This window comes from Pseudophryne corroboree, unplaced genomic scaffold (genome assembly GCF_028390025.1).
Source record: "Pseudophryne corroboree isolate aPseCor3 unplaced genomic scaffold, aPseCor3.hap2 scaffold_709, whole genome shotgun sequence".
Classification (NCBI taxonomy): domain Eukaryota; kingdom Metazoa; phylum Chordata; class Amphibia; order Anura; family Myobatrachidae; genus Pseudophryne; species Pseudophryne corroboree.
The window spans coordinates 208,500-222,768 of NW_026970292.1; the positions used below are offsets into that span (position 1 = coordinate 208,500).

At 47.7% G+C, this 14,269-nt stretch overlaps 20 non-coding genes and 2 pseudogenes across 20 annotated transcripts; all 22 read left to right on the forward strand.

The window, feature by feature from the left end:
• The first annotated feature begins 37 nt into the window (after positions 1-37).
• LOC135038333 (U1 spliceosomal RNA) lies at positions 38-200 on the forward strand. Its single transcript, XR_010232708.1, has one exon. It is a non-coding gene; the product is annotated as a U1 spliceosomal RNA (small nuclear RNA).
• Positions 201-871: 671 nt separating this feature from the next.
• Positions 872-1,035, forward strand: LOC135038321 (U1 spliceosomal RNA). The gene has a single exon (XR_010232697.1). It is a non-coding gene; the product is annotated as a U1 spliceosomal RNA (small nuclear RNA).
• A 152-nt stretch (positions 1,036-1,187) lies between these two features.
• Positions 1,188-1,350, forward strand: LOC135038328 (U1 spliceosomal RNA). Its single transcript, XR_010232704.1, has one exon. It is a non-coding gene; the product is annotated as a U1 spliceosomal RNA (small nuclear RNA).
• A 671-nt stretch (positions 1,351-2,021) lies between these two features.
• On the forward strand, positions 2,022-2,185 carry LOC135038318 (U1 spliceosomal RNA). The gene has a single exon (XR_010232694.1). It is a non-coding gene; the product is annotated as a U1 spliceosomal RNA (small nuclear RNA).
• A 152-nt stretch (positions 2,186-2,337) lies between these two features.
• Positions 2,338-2,479, forward strand: LOC135038360 (U1 spliceosomal RNA; annotated as a pseudogene).
• A 692-nt stretch (positions 2,480-3,171) lies between these two features.
• LOC135038381 (U1 spliceosomal RNA) lies at positions 3,172-3,335 on the forward strand. Its single transcript, XR_010232751.1, has one exon. It is a non-coding gene; the product is annotated as a U1 spliceosomal RNA (small nuclear RNA).
• Positions 3,336-3,487: 152 nt separating this feature from the next.
• On the forward strand, positions 3,488-3,650 carry LOC135038338 (U1 spliceosomal RNA). Its single transcript, XR_010232713.1, has one exon. It is a non-coding gene; the product is annotated as a U1 spliceosomal RNA (small nuclear RNA).
• Positions 3,651-4,323: 673 nt separating this feature from the next.
• On the forward strand, positions 4,324-4,487 carry LOC135038370 (U1 spliceosomal RNA). The gene has a single exon (XR_010232740.1). It is a non-coding gene; the product is annotated as a U1 spliceosomal RNA (small nuclear RNA).
• A 152-nt stretch (positions 4,488-4,639) lies between these two features.
• Positions 4,640-4,802, forward strand: LOC135038352 (U1 spliceosomal RNA). The gene has a single exon (XR_010232727.1). It is a non-coding gene; the product is annotated as a U1 spliceosomal RNA (small nuclear RNA).
• Positions 4,803-5,482: 680 nt separating this feature from the next.
• LOC135038382 (U1 spliceosomal RNA) lies at positions 5,483-5,646 on the forward strand. The gene has a single exon (XR_010232752.1). It is a non-coding gene; the product is annotated as a U1 spliceosomal RNA (small nuclear RNA).
• Positions 5,647-5,798: 152 nt separating this feature from the next.
• LOC135038330 (U1 spliceosomal RNA) lies at positions 5,799-5,961 on the forward strand. Its single transcript, XR_010232706.1, has one exon. It is a non-coding gene; the product is annotated as a U1 spliceosomal RNA (small nuclear RNA).
• Positions 5,962-6,632: 671 nt separating this feature from the next.
• On the forward strand, positions 6,633-6,796 carry LOC135038401 (U1 spliceosomal RNA). Its single transcript, XR_010232770.1, has one exon. It is a non-coding gene; the product is annotated as a U1 spliceosomal RNA (small nuclear RNA).
• Positions 6,797-6,948: 152 nt separating this feature from the next.
• LOC135038344 (U1 spliceosomal RNA) lies at positions 6,949-7,111 on the forward strand. The gene has a single exon (XR_010232719.1). It is a non-coding gene; the product is annotated as a U1 spliceosomal RNA (small nuclear RNA).
• A 671-nt stretch (positions 7,112-7,782) lies between these two features.
• On the forward strand, positions 7,783-7,946 carry LOC135038394 (U1 spliceosomal RNA). The gene has a single exon (XR_010232763.1). It is a non-coding gene; the product is annotated as a U1 spliceosomal RNA (small nuclear RNA).
• Positions 7,947-8,098: 152 nt separating this feature from the next.
• LOC135038339 (U1 spliceosomal RNA) lies at positions 8,099-8,261 on the forward strand. Its single transcript, XR_010232714.1, has one exon. It is a non-coding gene; the product is annotated as a U1 spliceosomal RNA (small nuclear RNA).
• A 673-nt stretch (positions 8,262-8,934) lies between these two features.
• LOC135038371 (U1 spliceosomal RNA) lies at positions 8,935-9,098 on the forward strand. The gene has a single exon (XR_010232741.1). It is a non-coding gene; the product is annotated as a U1 spliceosomal RNA (small nuclear RNA).
• A 152-nt stretch (positions 9,099-9,250) lies between these two features.
• On the forward strand, positions 9,251-9,413 carry LOC135038364 (U1 spliceosomal RNA). The gene has a single exon (XR_010232734.1). It is a non-coding gene; the product is annotated as a U1 spliceosomal RNA (small nuclear RNA).
• A 671-nt stretch (positions 9,414-10,084) lies between these two features.
• Positions 10,085-10,248, forward strand: LOC135038383 (U1 spliceosomal RNA). The gene has a single exon (XR_010232753.1). It is a non-coding gene; the product is annotated as a U1 spliceosomal RNA (small nuclear RNA).
• A 152-nt stretch (positions 10,249-10,400) lies between these two features.
• LOC135038345 (U1 spliceosomal RNA) lies at positions 10,401-10,563 on the forward strand. Its single transcript, XR_010232720.1, has one exon. It is a non-coding gene; the product is annotated as a U1 spliceosomal RNA (small nuclear RNA).
• A 671-nt stretch (positions 10,564-11,234) lies between these two features.
• LOC135038384 (U1 spliceosomal RNA) lies at positions 11,235-11,398 on the forward strand. Its single transcript, XR_010232754.1, has one exon. It is a non-coding gene; the product is annotated as a U1 spliceosomal RNA (small nuclear RNA).
• A 152-nt stretch (positions 11,399-11,550) lies between these two features.
• LOC135038353 (U1 spliceosomal RNA) lies at positions 11,551-11,692 on the forward strand (annotated as a pseudogene).
• A 1,560-nt stretch (positions 11,693-13,252) lies between these two features.
• TRNAN-AUU (transfer RNA asparagine (anticodon AUU)) lies at positions 13,253-13,326 on the forward strand. The gene has a single exon. It is a non-coding gene; the product is annotated as a tRNA-Asn (tRNA).
• The last annotated feature ends 943 nt before the right edge of the window (positions 13,327-14,269 follow it).

Below are 14,269 nucleotides of genomic sequence, written 5' to 3' on the forward strand. Positions count from 1 at the left end.
GCACGAGCAGCGACCCTCCCCAGCTCTAGCCCAACTCCTACTTACCTGCCAGGTGAGATACTATGATCAGGAAGGTGCTTCTCCCAAGGCAAGGCTCACCCATTGCACTCTGGGTGTGCTGCTCCTGCGATTTCCCCAAATGTGGGACACTTGACTGCATAATTTGTGTTTCCTCTGGTCGGCTCTCATATAATTCAGATCTCTTTGTCTCAGGTCTTTCTCCAGCCTAGTTTGCTGTCTGTTTCCACTTCTCTTTTCTTGAGCCGCTCCCTTCTATGCCCTTGCGCACTATCCTGACCTCTCCCGTCTGCTTACTTTGTGCCTTCCAACGCACAATGCATACTACAGGTAGTGCTGCAGGGCCCACACCCTTTTACATGCTTTACAGAACAGCTCTGGAGCTGTTACAGTGCCCAGCTGCTGCAAGAAATCATCTTGAATGCTTCACGGGCTGGGGCATAGCCAACATGAGCCCCACACCGAAGGAGGGTGGAGATGTTTAATGCGAATTAAGGGTCATCCAAGCGCCACAAAAGGACGCCATGCCCTGCACATCCCTTTTTTCTTTTCATATGCAGACGAGGGTTGAAGCCAACTTTGACCCACTGCTTGGATGACATCACCATATGCAAATCCATCTGCTGCAGGCCTTCCCCCAGGAATGCTTGTACTAGTTGTTGCATTTGGTTTGTTGTTTGGGGGTGCTTCAGTATTAGGCAGCCTTCTGCCCACCCATGTTCATCTGAAAATATGTGTTCTCCCTGCAGTTGTTGTCCCCAGATGAGAGTTCCCTTGTGCTGCCTCAGTTGAATCGCCTTTACTTGACAGAGATGTGCCTGAGCAGCGGCCCTCCCCAGCCCTATCCGAAATCATACTTATTTTGCATAGGAGATATCATGGTCATGAAGATTGTTCTCCCAGGGTGAGGTTCATTCATTGCATTCTGGGTATGATGACCCCTATGATTTCCCCAAATGTGGAAAACTCGACTGCATTATTTGTGGTAGAGGGGGACTGTGTTTGTGCTTTCCTCTGGTCAGCTCTGGTAAAAGTCAGATTTCTTTGTCTCAGATCTTCCTCTAGCCTTGTTCTTCTTTCGAGAGTTCCCTTGTGCTGCCTCAGTTGGATCTCCTTCACTTGACAGGGGGGTGCCCGAGCAGCGACCCTCCCCAGCTCTAGCCCAACTCCTACTTACCTGCCAGGTGAGATACTATGATCAGGAAGGTGCTTCTCCCAGGGCAAGGCTCACCCATTGCACTCTGGGTGTGCTGCTCCTGCGATTTCCCCAAATGTGGGACACTTGACTGCATAATTTGTGTTTCCTCTGGTCGGCTCTCGTATAATTCAGATCTCTTTGTCTCAGGTCTCTCTCCAGCCTAGTTTGCTGTCTGTTTCCACTTCTCTTTTCTTGAACCGCTCCCTTCTATGCCCTTGTGCACTATCCTGACTTCTCCCGTCTGCTTACTTTGTGCCTTCCAACGCACAATGCGAACTACAGGTAGTGCTGCAGGGCCCACACCCTTTTAGTTGCCTTACAGAGCAGCTCTGGAGCTGTTACAGTGCCCAGCTGCTGCAAGAAATCAGCTTGAATGCTTCAGGTGCTGGGGCATAGCCAACATGAGCCCCACACCGAAGGAGGGTGGAGGTGTTTAATGCGAATTAGGGGTCATGCAAGCGCCGCAAAAGGCCGCCATGCCCTGCACATCCCTTTTTTCTTTTCATATGCAGACGAGGGTTGAAGCCAACTTTGACCCACTGCTTGGATGACATCACCATATGCAAATCCATCTGCTGCAGGCCTTCCCCCAGGAATGCTTGCACTAGTTGTTGCATTTGGTTTGTTGTTTGGGGGTGCTTCAGTATTAGGCAGCCTTCTGCCCTCCCATGTTCATCTGAAAATATGTGTTCTCCCTGCAGTTGTTGTCCCCAGATGAGAGTTCCCTTGTGCTGCCTCAGTTGAATCGCCTTTACTTGACAGAGATGTGCCTGAGCAGCGGCCCTCCCCAGCCCTATCCCAAATCATACTTATTTTGCATAGGAGATATCATGGTCATGAAGATTGTTCTCCCAGGGTGAGGTTCATTCATTGCATTCTGGGTATGATGACCCCTGTGATTTCCCCAAATGTGGGAAACTCGACTGCATTATTTGTGGTAGTGGGGGACTGTGTTTGTGCTTTCCTCTGGTCAGCTCTGGTAAAAGTCAGATTTCTTTGTCTCAGATCTTCCTCTAGCCTTGTTCTTCTTTCGAGAGTTCCCTTGTGCTGCCTCAGTTGGATCTCCTTCACTTGACAGGGGGGTGCCCGAGCAGCGACCCTCCCCAGCTCTAGCCCAACTCCTACTTACCTGCCAGGTGAGATACTATGATCATGTAGGTGCTTCTCCCAGGGCAAGGCTCACCCATTGCACTCTGGGTGTGCTGCCCCTTTGATTTCCCCAAATGTGGGAAACTTGACTGCATAATTTGTGTTTCCCCTGGTCGGCTCTCATATAATTCAGATCTCTTTGTCTCAGGTCTCTCTCCAGCCTAGTTTGCTGTCTGTTTCCACTTCTCTTTTCTTGAGCCGCTCCCTTCTATGCCCTTGCGCACTATCCTGACTTCTCCCGTCTGCTTACTTTGTGCCTTCCAACGCACAATGTGAACTACAGGTAGTGCTGCAGGGCCCACACCCTTTTACTTGACTTACAGAGCAACTCTGGAGCTGTTACAGTGCCCAGCTGCTGCAAGAAATCAGCTTGAATGCTTCAGGGGCTGGGGCATAGCCAACATGAGCCCCACACCGAATGAGGGTGGAGGTGTTTAATGCGAACTAGGGGTCATCCAAGCGCCGCAAAAGGCCGCCATGCCCTGCACGCCCCTTTTCTCTTTTCATATGCAGATGAGGGTTGAAGCCAACTTTGACCCACTGCTTGGATGACATCACCATATGCAAATCCATCTGCTGCAGGCCTTCCCCCAGGAATGCTTGTACTAGTTGTTGCATTTGGTTTGTTGTTTGGGGGTGCTTCAGTATTAGGCAGCCTTCTGCCCTCCCATGTTCATCTGAAAATATATGTTCTCCCTGCAGTTGTTGTCCCCAGATGAGAGTTCCCTTGTGCTGCCTCAGTTGAATCTCCTTTACTTGACAGAGATGTGCCTGAGCAGCGGCCCTCACCAGCCCTATCCCAAATCATACTTATTTTGCATAGGAGATACCATGGTCATGAAGATTGTTCTCCCAGGGTGAGGTTCATTCATTGCATTCTGGGTATGCTGACCCCTGTGATTTCCCCAAATGTGGGAAACTCGACTGCATTATTTGTGGTAGTGGGGGACTGTGTTTGTGCTTTCCTCTGGTCAGCTCTGGTAAAAGTCAGATTTCTTTGTCTCAGATCTTCCTCTAGCCTTGTTCCTCTTTCAAGAGTTCCCTTGTGCTGCCTCAGTTGGATCTCCTTCACTTGACAGGGGGGTGCCCGAGCAGCGACCCTCCCCAGCTCTAGCCCAACTCCTACTTACCTGCCAGGTGAGATACTATGATCATGAAGGTGCTACTCCCAGGGCAAGGCTCACCCATTGCACTCTGGGTGTGCTGCTCCTGCAATTTCCCCAAATGTGGGACACTTGACTGCATAATTTGTGTTTCCCCTGGTCGGCTCTCGTATAATTCAGATCTCTTTGTCTCAGGTCTCTCTCCAGTATAGTTTGCTGTCTGTTTCCACTTCTCTTTTCTTGAGCCGCTCCCTTCTATGCCCTTGCGCACTATCCTGACTTCTCCCGTCTGCTTACTTTGTGCCTTCCAATGCACAATGCAAACTACAGGTAGTGCTGCAGGGCCCACACCCTTTTACTTGCCTTACAGAGCAGCTCTGGGGCTGTTACAGTGCCCAGCTGCTGCAAGAAATCAGCTTGAATGCTTCAGGGGCTGGGGCATAGCCAACATGAGCCCCACACCGAAGGAGGGTGGAGGTGTTTAATGCGAACTAGAGGTCATCCAAGCGCCGCAAAAGGCCGCCATGCCCTGCACGCCCCTTTTCTCTTTTTTGATATGCAGACGAGGGTTGAAGCCAACTTTGACCCACTGCTTGGATGGCATTACCATATGCAAATCAATCTGCTGCAGGCCTTCCCCCAGGAATGCTTGCACTAGTTGTTGCATTTGGTTTGTTGTTTGGGGGTGCTTCAGTATTAGGCAGCCTTCTGCCCTCCCATGTTCATCTGAAAATATGTGTTCTCCCTGCAGTTGTTGTCCCCAGATGAGAGTTCCCTTGTGCTGCCTCAGTTGAATCTCCTTTACTTGACAGAGATGTGCCTGAGCAGCGGCCCTCCCCAGCCCTATCCCAAATCATACTTATTTTGCATAGGAGATACCATGGTCATGAAGATTGTTCTCCCAGGGTGAGGTTCATTCATTGCATTCTGGGTATGCTGACCCCTGTGATTTCCCCAAATGTGGGAAACTCAACTGCATTATTTGTGGTAGTGGGGGACTGTGTTTGTGCTTTCCTCTGGTCAGCTCTGGTAAAAGTCAGATTTCTTTGTCTCAGATCTTCCTCTAGCCTTGTTCTTCTTTCGAGAGTTCCCTTGTGCTGCCTCAGTTGGATCTCCTTCACTTGACAGGGGGGTGCACGAGCAGCGACCCTCCCCAGCTCTAGCCCAACTCCTATTTACCTGCCAGGTGAGATACTATGATCAGGAAGGTGCTTCTCCCAGGGCAAGGCTCACCCATTGCACTCTGGGTGTGCTGCCCCTGTGATTTCCCCAAATGTGGGAAACTTGACTGCATAATTTGTGTTTCCCCTGGTCGGCTCTCGTATAATTCAGATCTCTTTGTCTCAGGTCTCTCTCCAGCCTAGTTTGCTGTCTGTTTCCACTTCTCTTTTCTTGAGCCGCTCCCTTCTATGCCCTTGCGCACTATCCTGACTTCTCCCGTCTGCTTACTTTGTGCCTTCCAACACACAATGCAAACTACAGGTAGTGCTGCAGGGCCCACACCCTTTTACTTCTTTTACATGCTTTACAGAGCAGCTCTGGAGCTGTTACAGTGCCCAGCTGCTGCAAGAAATCAGCTTGAATGCTTCAGGGGCTGGGGCATTGCCAACATGAGCCCCACACCGAAGGAGGGTGGGGGTGTTTAATGCGAACTAAGGGTCACCCAAGCGCCGCAAAAGGCCGCCATGCCCTGCACGCCCCTTTTCTCTTTTCATATGCAGACGAGGGTTGAAGCCAACTTTGACCCACTGCTTGGATGGCATTACCATATGCAAATCAATCTGCTGCAGGCCTTCCCCCAGGAATGCTTGCACTAGTTGTTGCATTTGGTTTGTTGTTTGGGGGTGCTTCAGTATTAGGCAGCCTTCTGCCCTCCCATGTTCATCTGAAAATATGTGTTCTCCCTGCAGTTGTTGTCCCCAGATGAGAGTTCCCTTGTGCTGCCTCAGTTGAATCTCCTTTACTTGACAGAGATGTGCCTGAGCAGCGGCCCTCCCCAGCCCTATCCCAAATCATACTTATTTTGCATAGGAGATACCATGGTCATGAAGATTGTTCTCCCAGGGTGAGGTTCATTCATTGCATTCTGGGTATGCTGACCCCTGTGATTTCCCCAAATGTGGGAAACTCGACTGCATTATTTGTGGTAGTGGGGGACTGTGTTTGTGCTTTCCTCTGCTCAGCTCTGGTAAAAGTCAGATTTCTTTGTCTCAGATCTTCCTCTAGCCTTGTTCTTGTTTCGAGAGTTCCCTTGTTCTGCCTCAGTTGGATCTCCTTCACTTGACAGGGGGGTGCCCGAGCAGCGACCCTCCCCAGCTCTAGCCCAACTCCTACTTACCTGCCAGGTGAGATACTATGATCAGGAAGGTGCTTCTCCCAGGGCAAGGCTCACCCATTGCACTCTGGGTGTGCCGCTCCTGCGATTTCCCCAAATGTGGGAAACTTGACTGCATAGTTTGTGTTTCCTCTGGTCGGCTCTCGTATAATTCAGATCTCTTTGTCTCAGGTCTTTCTCCAGCCTAGTTTGCTGTCTGTTTCCACTTCTCTTTTCTTGAGCCGCTCCCTTCTATGCCCTTGCGCACTATCCTGACCTCTCCCGTCTGCTTACTTTGTGCCTTCCAACGCACAATGCATACTACAGGTAGTGCTGCAGGGCCCACACCCTTTTACATGCTTTACAGAACAGCTCTGGAGCTGTTACAGTGCCCAGCTGCTGCAAGAAATCATCTTGAATGCTTCAGGGGCTGGGGCATAGCCAACATGAGCCCCACACCGAAGGAGGGTGGAGATGTTTAATGTGAATTAGGGGTCATCCAAGCACCACAAAAGGACGCCATGCCCTGCACATCCCTTTTTTCTTTTCATATGCAGACGAGGGTTGAAGCCAACTTTGACCCACTGCTTGGATGACATCACCATATGCAAATCCATCTGCTGTAGGCCTTCCCCCAGGAATGCTTGTACTAGTTGTTGCATTTGGTTTGTTGTTTGGGGGTGCTTCAGTATTAGGCAGCCTTCTGCCCTCCCATGTTCATCTGAAAATATGTGTTCTCCCAGCAGTTGTTGTCCCCAGATGAGAGTTCCCTTGTGCTGCCTCAGTTGAATCTCCTTTACTTGACAGAGATGTGCCTGAGCAGCGGCCCTCCCCAGCTCTATCCCAAATCATACTTATTTTGCATAGGAGATACCATGGTCATGAAGATTGTTCTCCCAGGGTGAGGTTCATTCATTGCATTCTGGGTATGCTGACTCCTATGATTTCCCCAAATGTGGGAAACTCGACTGCATTATTTGTGGTAGTGGGGGACTGTGTTTGTGCTTTCCTCTGGTCAGCTCTGGTAAAAGTCAGATTTATTTGTCTCAGATCTTCCTCTAGCCTTGTTCTTCTTTCGAGAGTTCCCTTGTGCTGCCTCAGTTGGATCTCCTTCACTTGACAGGGGGGTGCCCTAGCATCAACCCTCCCCAGCTCAAGCCCAACTCCTACTTACCTGCCAAGTGAGATACTATGATCATGAAGGTGCTTCTCCCAGGGCAAGGCTCACCCATTGCACTCTGGGTGTGCTGCTCCTGCGATTTCCCCAAATGTGGGAAACTTGACTGCATAATTTGTGTTTCCCCTGGTCAGCTCTCGTATAATTCAGATCTGTTTGTCTCAGGTCTCTCTCCAGCCTAGTTTGCTGTCTGTTTCAACTTCTCTTTTCTTGAGCCGCTCCCTTCTATGCCCTTGCGCATTATCTTGACTTCTCCCATCTGCTTACTTTGTGCCTTCCAATGCACAATGCGAACTACAGGTAGTGCTGCAGGGCCCACACCCTTTTACTTGCCTTACAGAGCAGCTCTGGAGCTATTACAGTGCCCAGCTGCTGCAAGTAATCAGCTTGAATGCTTCATGGGCTGGGGCATAGCCAACATGAGCCCCACACCGAAGTAGGGTGGAGGTGTTTAATGCGAACTAGGGGTCATCCAAGCGCCGCAAAAGGCCGCCATGCCCTGCACGCCCCTTTTCTCTTTTCATATGCAGACGAGGGTTGAAGCCAACTTTGACCCACTGCTTGGATGACATCACCATATGCAAATCCATCTGCTGCAGGCCTTCCCCCAGGAATGCTTGTACTAGTTGTTGCATTTGGTTTGTTGTTTGGGGGTGCTTCAGTATTAGGCAGCCTTCTGCCCTCCCATGTTCATCTGAAAATATGTGTTCTCCCTGCAGTTGTTGTCCCCAGATGAGAGTTCCCTTGTGCTGCCTCAGTTGAATCTCCTTTACTTGACAGAGATGTGCCTGAGCAGCGGCCCTCACCAGCCCTATCCCAAATCATACTTATTTTGCATAGGAGATACCATGGTCATAAAGATTGTTCTCCCAGGGTGAGGTTCATTCATTGCATTCTGGGTATGCTGACCCCTGTGATTTCCCCAAATGTGGGAAACTCGACTGCATTATTTGTGGTAGTGGGGGACTGTGTTTGTGCTTTCCTCTGGTCAGCTCTGGTAAAAGTCAGATTTCTTTGTCTCAGATCTTCCTCTAGCCTTGTTCCTCTTTCAAGAGTTCCCTTGTGCTGCCTCAGTTGGATCTCCTTCACTTGACAGGGGGGTGCCCGAGCAGCGACCCTCCCCAGCTCTAGTCCAACTCCTACTTACCTGCCAGGTGAGATACTATGATCATGAAGGTGCTACTCCCAGGGCAAGGCTCACCCATTGCACTCTGGGTGTGCTGCTCCTGCAATTTCCCCAAATGTGGGACACTTGACTGCATAATTTGTGTTTCCCCTGGTCGGCTCTCGTATAATTCAGATCTCTTTGTCTCAGGTCTCTCTCCAGTATAGTTTGCTGTCTGTTTCCACTTCTCTTTTCTTGAGCCGCTCCCTTCTATGCCCTTGCGCACTATCCTGACTTCTCCCGTCTGCTTACTTTGTGCCTTCCAATGCACAATGCAAACTACAGGTAGTGCTGCAGGGCCCACACCCTTTTACTTGCCTTACAGAGCAGCTCTGGAGCTGTTACAGTGCCCAGCTGCTGCAAGAAATCAGCTTGAATGCTTCAGGGGCTGGGGCATAGCCAACATGAGCCCCACACCGAAGGAGGGTGGAGGTGTTTAATGCGAACTAGAGGTCATCCAAGCGCCGCAAAAGGCCGCCATGCCCTGCACGCCCCTTTTCTCTTTTTTGATATGCAGACGAGGGTTGAAGCCAACTTTGACCCACTGCTTGGATGGCATTACCATATGCAAATCAATCTGCTGCAGGCCTTCCCCCAGGAATGCTTGCACTAGTTGTTGCATTTGGTTTGTTGTTTGGGGGTGCTTCAGTATTAGGCAGCCTTCTGCCCTCCCATGTTCATCTGAAAATATGTGTTCTCCCTGCAGTTGTTGTCCCCAGATGAGAGTTCCCTTGTGCTGCCTCAGTTGAATCTCCTTTACTTGACAGAGATGTGCCTGAGCAGCGGCCCTCCCCAGCCCTATCCCAAATCATACTTATTTTGCATAGGAGATACCATGGTCATGAAGATTGTTCTCCCAGGGTGAGGTTCATTCATTGCATTCTGGGTATGCTGACCCCTGTGATTTCCCCAAATGTGGGAAACTCAACTGCATTATTTGTGGTAGTGGGGGACTGTGTTTGTGCTTTCCTCTGGTCAGCTCTGGTAAAAGTCAGATTTCTTTGTCTCAGATCTTCCTCTAGCCTTGTTCTTGTTTCGAGAGTTCCCTTGTGCTGCCTCAGTTGGATCTCCTTCACTTGACAGGGGGGTGCACGAGCAGCGACCCTCCCCAGCTCTAGCCCAACTCCTATTTACCTGCCAGGTGAGATACTATGATCAGGAAGGTGCTTCTCCCAGGGCAAGGCTCACCCATTGCACTCTGGGTGTGCTGCTCCTGCGATTTCCCCAAATGTGGGACACTTGACGGCATAATTTGTGTTTCCTCTGGTCGGCTCTCATATAATTCAGATCTCTTTGTCTCAGGTCTTTCTCCAGCCTAGTTTGCTGTCTGTTTCCACTTCTCTTTTCTTGAGCCGCTCCCTTCTATGCCCTTGCGCACTATCCTGACCTCTCCCGTCTGCTTACTTTGTGCCTTCCAACGCACAATGCATACTACAGGTAGTGCTGCAGGGCCCACACCCTTTTACATGCTTTACAGAGCAGCTCTGGAGCTGTTACAGTGCCCAGCTGCTGCAAGAAATCATCTTGAATGCTTCAGGGGCTGGGGCATAGCCAACATGAGCCCCACACCGAAGGAGGGTGGAGATGTTTAATGCGAATTAGGGGTCATCCAAGCGCCACAAAAGGACGCCATGCCCTGCACATCCCTTTTTTCTTTTCATATGCAGACGAGGGTTGAAGCCAACTTTGACCCACTGCTTGGATGACATCACCATATGCAAAACCATCTGCTGCAGGCCTTCCCCCAGGAATGCTTGCACTAGTTGTTGCATTTGGTTTGTTGTTTGGGGGTGCTTCAGTATTAGGCAGCCTTCTGCCCTCCCATGTTCATCTGAAAATATGTGTTCTCCCTGCAGTTGTTGTCCCCAGATGAGAGTTCCCTTGTGCTGCCTCAGTTGAATCTCCTTTACTTGACAGAGATGTGCCTGAGCAGCGGCCCTCCCCAGCCCTATCCCAAATCATACTTATTTTGCATAGGAGATACCATGGTCATGAAGATTGTTCTCCCAGGGTGAGGTTCATTCATTGCATTCTGGGTATGCTGACCCCTGTGATTTCCCCAAATGTGGGAAACTCGACTGCATTATTTGTGGTAGTGGGGGACTGTGTTTGTGCTTTCCTCTGGTCAGCTCTGGTAAAAGTCAGATTTCTTTGTCTCAGATCTTCCTCTAGCCTTGTTCTTCTTTCGAGAGTTCCCTTGTGCTGCCTCAGTTGGATCTCCTTCACTTGACAGGGGGGTGCCCTAGCATCAACCCTCCCCAGCTCAAGCCCAACTCCTACTTACCTGCCAAGTGAGATACTATGATCATGAAGGTGCTTCTCCCAGGGCAAGGCTCACCCATTGCACTCTGGGTGTGCTGCTCCTGCGATTTCCCCAAATGTGGGAAACTTGACTGCATAATTTGTGTTTCCCCTGGTCAGCTCTCGTATAATTCAGATCTGTTTGTCTCAGGTCTCTCTCCAGCCTAGTTTGCTGTCTGTTTAAACTTCTCTTTTCTTGAGCCGCTCCCTTCTATGCCCTTGCGCATTATCTTGACTTCTCCCATCTGCTTACTTTGTGCCTTCCAATGCACAATGCGAACTACAGGTAGTGCTGCAGGGCCCACACCCTTTTACTTGCCTTACATAGCAGCTCTGGAGCTATTACAGTGCCCAGCTGCTGCAAGTAATCAGCTTGAATGCTTCATGGGCTGGGGCATAGCCAACATGAGCCCCACACCGAAGTAGGGTGGAGGTGTTTAATGCGAACTAGGGGTCATCCAAGCGCCGCAAAAGGCCGCCATGCCCTGCACGCCCCTTTTCTCTTTTCATATGCAGACGAGGGTTGAAGCCAACTTTGACCCACTGCTTGGATGACATCACCATATGCAAATCCATCTGCTGCAGGCCTTCCCCCAGGAATGCTTGTACTAGTTGTTGCATTTGGTTTGTTGTTTGGGGGTGCTTCAGTATTAGGCAGCCTTCTGCCCTCCCATGTTCATCTGAAAATATGTGTTCTCCCTGCAGTTGTTGTCCCCAGATGAGAGTTCCCTTGTGCTGCCTCAGTTGAATCTCCTTTACTTGACAGAGATGTGCCTGAGCAGCGGCCCTCCCCAGCCCTATCCCAAATCATACTTATTTTGCATAGGAGATACCATGGTCATGAAGATTGTTCTCCCAGGGTGAGGTTCATTCATTGCATTCTGGGTATGCTGACCCCTGTGATTTCCCCAAATGTGGGAAACTCGACTGCATTATTTGTGGTAGTGGGGGACTGTGTTTGTGCTTTCCTCTGGTCAGCTCTGGTAAAAGCCAGATTTCTGTGTCTCAGATCTTCCTCTAGCCTTGTTCTTCTTTCGAGAGTTCTCTTGTGCTGCCTCAGTTGGATCTCCTTCACTTGACAGGGGGGTGCCCGAGCAGCGACCCTCCTCAGCTCTTGCCCAACTCCTACTTACCTGCCAGGTGAGATACTATGATCATGAAGGTGCTTCTCCCAGGGCAAGGCTCACCCATTGCACTCTGTGTGTGCTGCTCCAGCGATTTCCCCAAATGTGGGAAACTCGACTGCATAATTTGTGTTTCCCCTGGTCGGCTCTCATATAATTCAGATCTCTTTGTCTCAGGTCTCTCTCCAGCCTAGTTTGCTGTCTGTTTCCACTTCTCTTTTCTTGAGCCGCTCCTTTCTATGCCCTTGCGCACTATCCTGACTTCTCCCGTCTGCTTACTTTGTGCCTTCCAACGCACAATGCGAACTACAGGTAGTGCTGCAGGGCCCACACCCTTTTAGTTGCCTTACAGAGCAGCTCTGGAGCTGTTACAGTGCCCAGCTGCTGCAAGAAATCAGCTTGAATGTTCTTTGTTGATTGATGGAAGAAACATCTTACAAAAACTCTCCAGATTATTGACTTTTTAAAGTTTTTCTAGGAAACGTTCTAGATGAATGCTTATTAGCGTTTGTCAGAATGTAAGTTTGCAAAGTGTCACTGTGGCGCAATCAGTTAGCGTGTTCGGTTATTATCCAAAAGGTTGGTGGTTCAATCCCACCCAGGGACGTAATTTACCTTGTTATCAGATTTTGGTGATCTTTAAGTAGACAAGTCAAAATTTCAAACCCCCTCTTGTGGTGTAGGGTACCTGGCCTTCTCTGATGTAATCAGAGTTAGATTTGATTAAGTGATTTTATAAAAAAAAACAGCTAGGAAGCACAATTTAGCAGTGGGTTGCAGAGAAAAAGAAATATGCTGGCAAAAAAATCCAATTGAGTGATTAAACAGCTCTTCATTTTCTGGCTTTATTTTTATGCTAACAAATTTGTTCTCTGAAAAGTGTCCACAAAGCCAAGTATCTGATTAACACCTTTGTAGGGATGGTTTTTCACCTATTACTAAATTAAACTTGCTTCATTGGAAAGGCAGCAAGATGCATCGTCATTTCAATATCTACTGAAATAATACAGGTTGACACCAGGAAACATTAACGCCACTGCATCCTTGCTGCTTTCTCATGTGGAAGTCTGTTTAATGTGAAAACAAGGTGATATCTAATTAGCATACAGGTAAGGAATTAAGAAAATCTTTATTTAAGGGTGAAGATGTTTCTCACAAAATCGTTGCCCCAATGCATCATTGAAATTCAAGCTGGAAAGATGATTTTAATATATCACTTGTACATTTTGTATTGCTCTTCTGGTGACAATGTAGTTTGTTTTTGTCAATTACCATTTTAATAATAGGGTAAAGAAAATTAAGTGGATTTTTGAAAGAAAACAATACTGTCAATATACTATTAAACAAATTAAAATGGTAAAAGTTATTGTACTTTAAGTAAAAATAAAAGAGCTAAAATATCAATCCCAATTTTGGATTACTTTAATTAAAAAAAAATGCATATAGCAGAGGGTAGTTTCAATCTGCCTACCTCTGGGTTATCGGCCCAGCATGCTTCCATTGCAGTACTCTGCTGCACATGTAAGTGCAAGAGATCCTGAAGCACTCACTCATCATGGGAAAGTACCAATGTGTTTCTTCGTTGGTTGATGGAAGAAACATCTTACAAAAACTCTCCAGATTATTGACTTTTTAAAGTTTTTCTAGGAAACGTTCTAGATGAATGCTTATTAGCCTTTGTCAGTATGAACTTTTTGCAAAGTGTCTCTGTGGCGCAATCGGTTAGTGTGTTTGGCTATTAACCAAAAGGTTGGTGGTTCAATCCCACCCAGGGATGTAATTGACCTTGTGATCAGATTTTGGTGATATTTAAGTAGACAAGTCAAAATTTCAAACCCCCGGTTATGGTGTGGGTACCTGGCCTTCCCTGATGTAATCAGAGTTAGATTTGATTCAGTGATTTTATAAAAACAGCTAGGAAGCACAATTTAGCGGTAGGTTGCAGAGAAAAAGAAATATGCTGGCAGAAAAATCCAATTGAGTGATTAAACAGCTCTTCATTTTCTGGCTTTATTTTTATGCTAACAAATTTGTTCTCTGAAAAGTGTCCACAAAGCCAAGTCTCTGATTAACACCTTTGTAAGGATGGTTTTTCACCTATTACTAAATTAAACTTGCTTCATTGGAAAGGCAGCAAGATGCATCCTCATTTCAATGTCTACTGAAATAATACAGGTTGACACCAGGAAACATTAACGCCACTGCATCCTTGCTGCTTTCTCATGTGGAAGTCTGTTTAATGTGAAAACAAGGTGATATCTAATTAGCACACAGGTAAGGAATTAAGAAAATCTTTATTTAAGGGTGAAGATGTTTCTCACAAAATCGTTGCCCCAATGCATTATTGAAATTCAAGCTGGAAAGATGATTTTAATATATCACTTGTACATTTTGTATTGCTCTTCTGGTGACAATGTAGTTTTTTTTGTCAATTACCATTTTAATAATAGGGTAAAGAAAATTAAGTGGATTTTTGAAAGAAAACAATACTGTCAATATACTATTAAAACAAATTAAAATGGTAAAAGTTATTGTACTTTAAGTAAAAATAAAAGAGCCAAAATATCAATCCCAGTTTTGGATTACTTTAATTAACAAAAAAAATGCATATAGCAGAGGATAGTTTCAATCTGCCTACCTCTGGGTTATGGGCCCAGCATGCTTCCATTGCTGTACTCTGCTGCACATGTAAGTGCAAGAGATCCTGAAGCACTCACTCA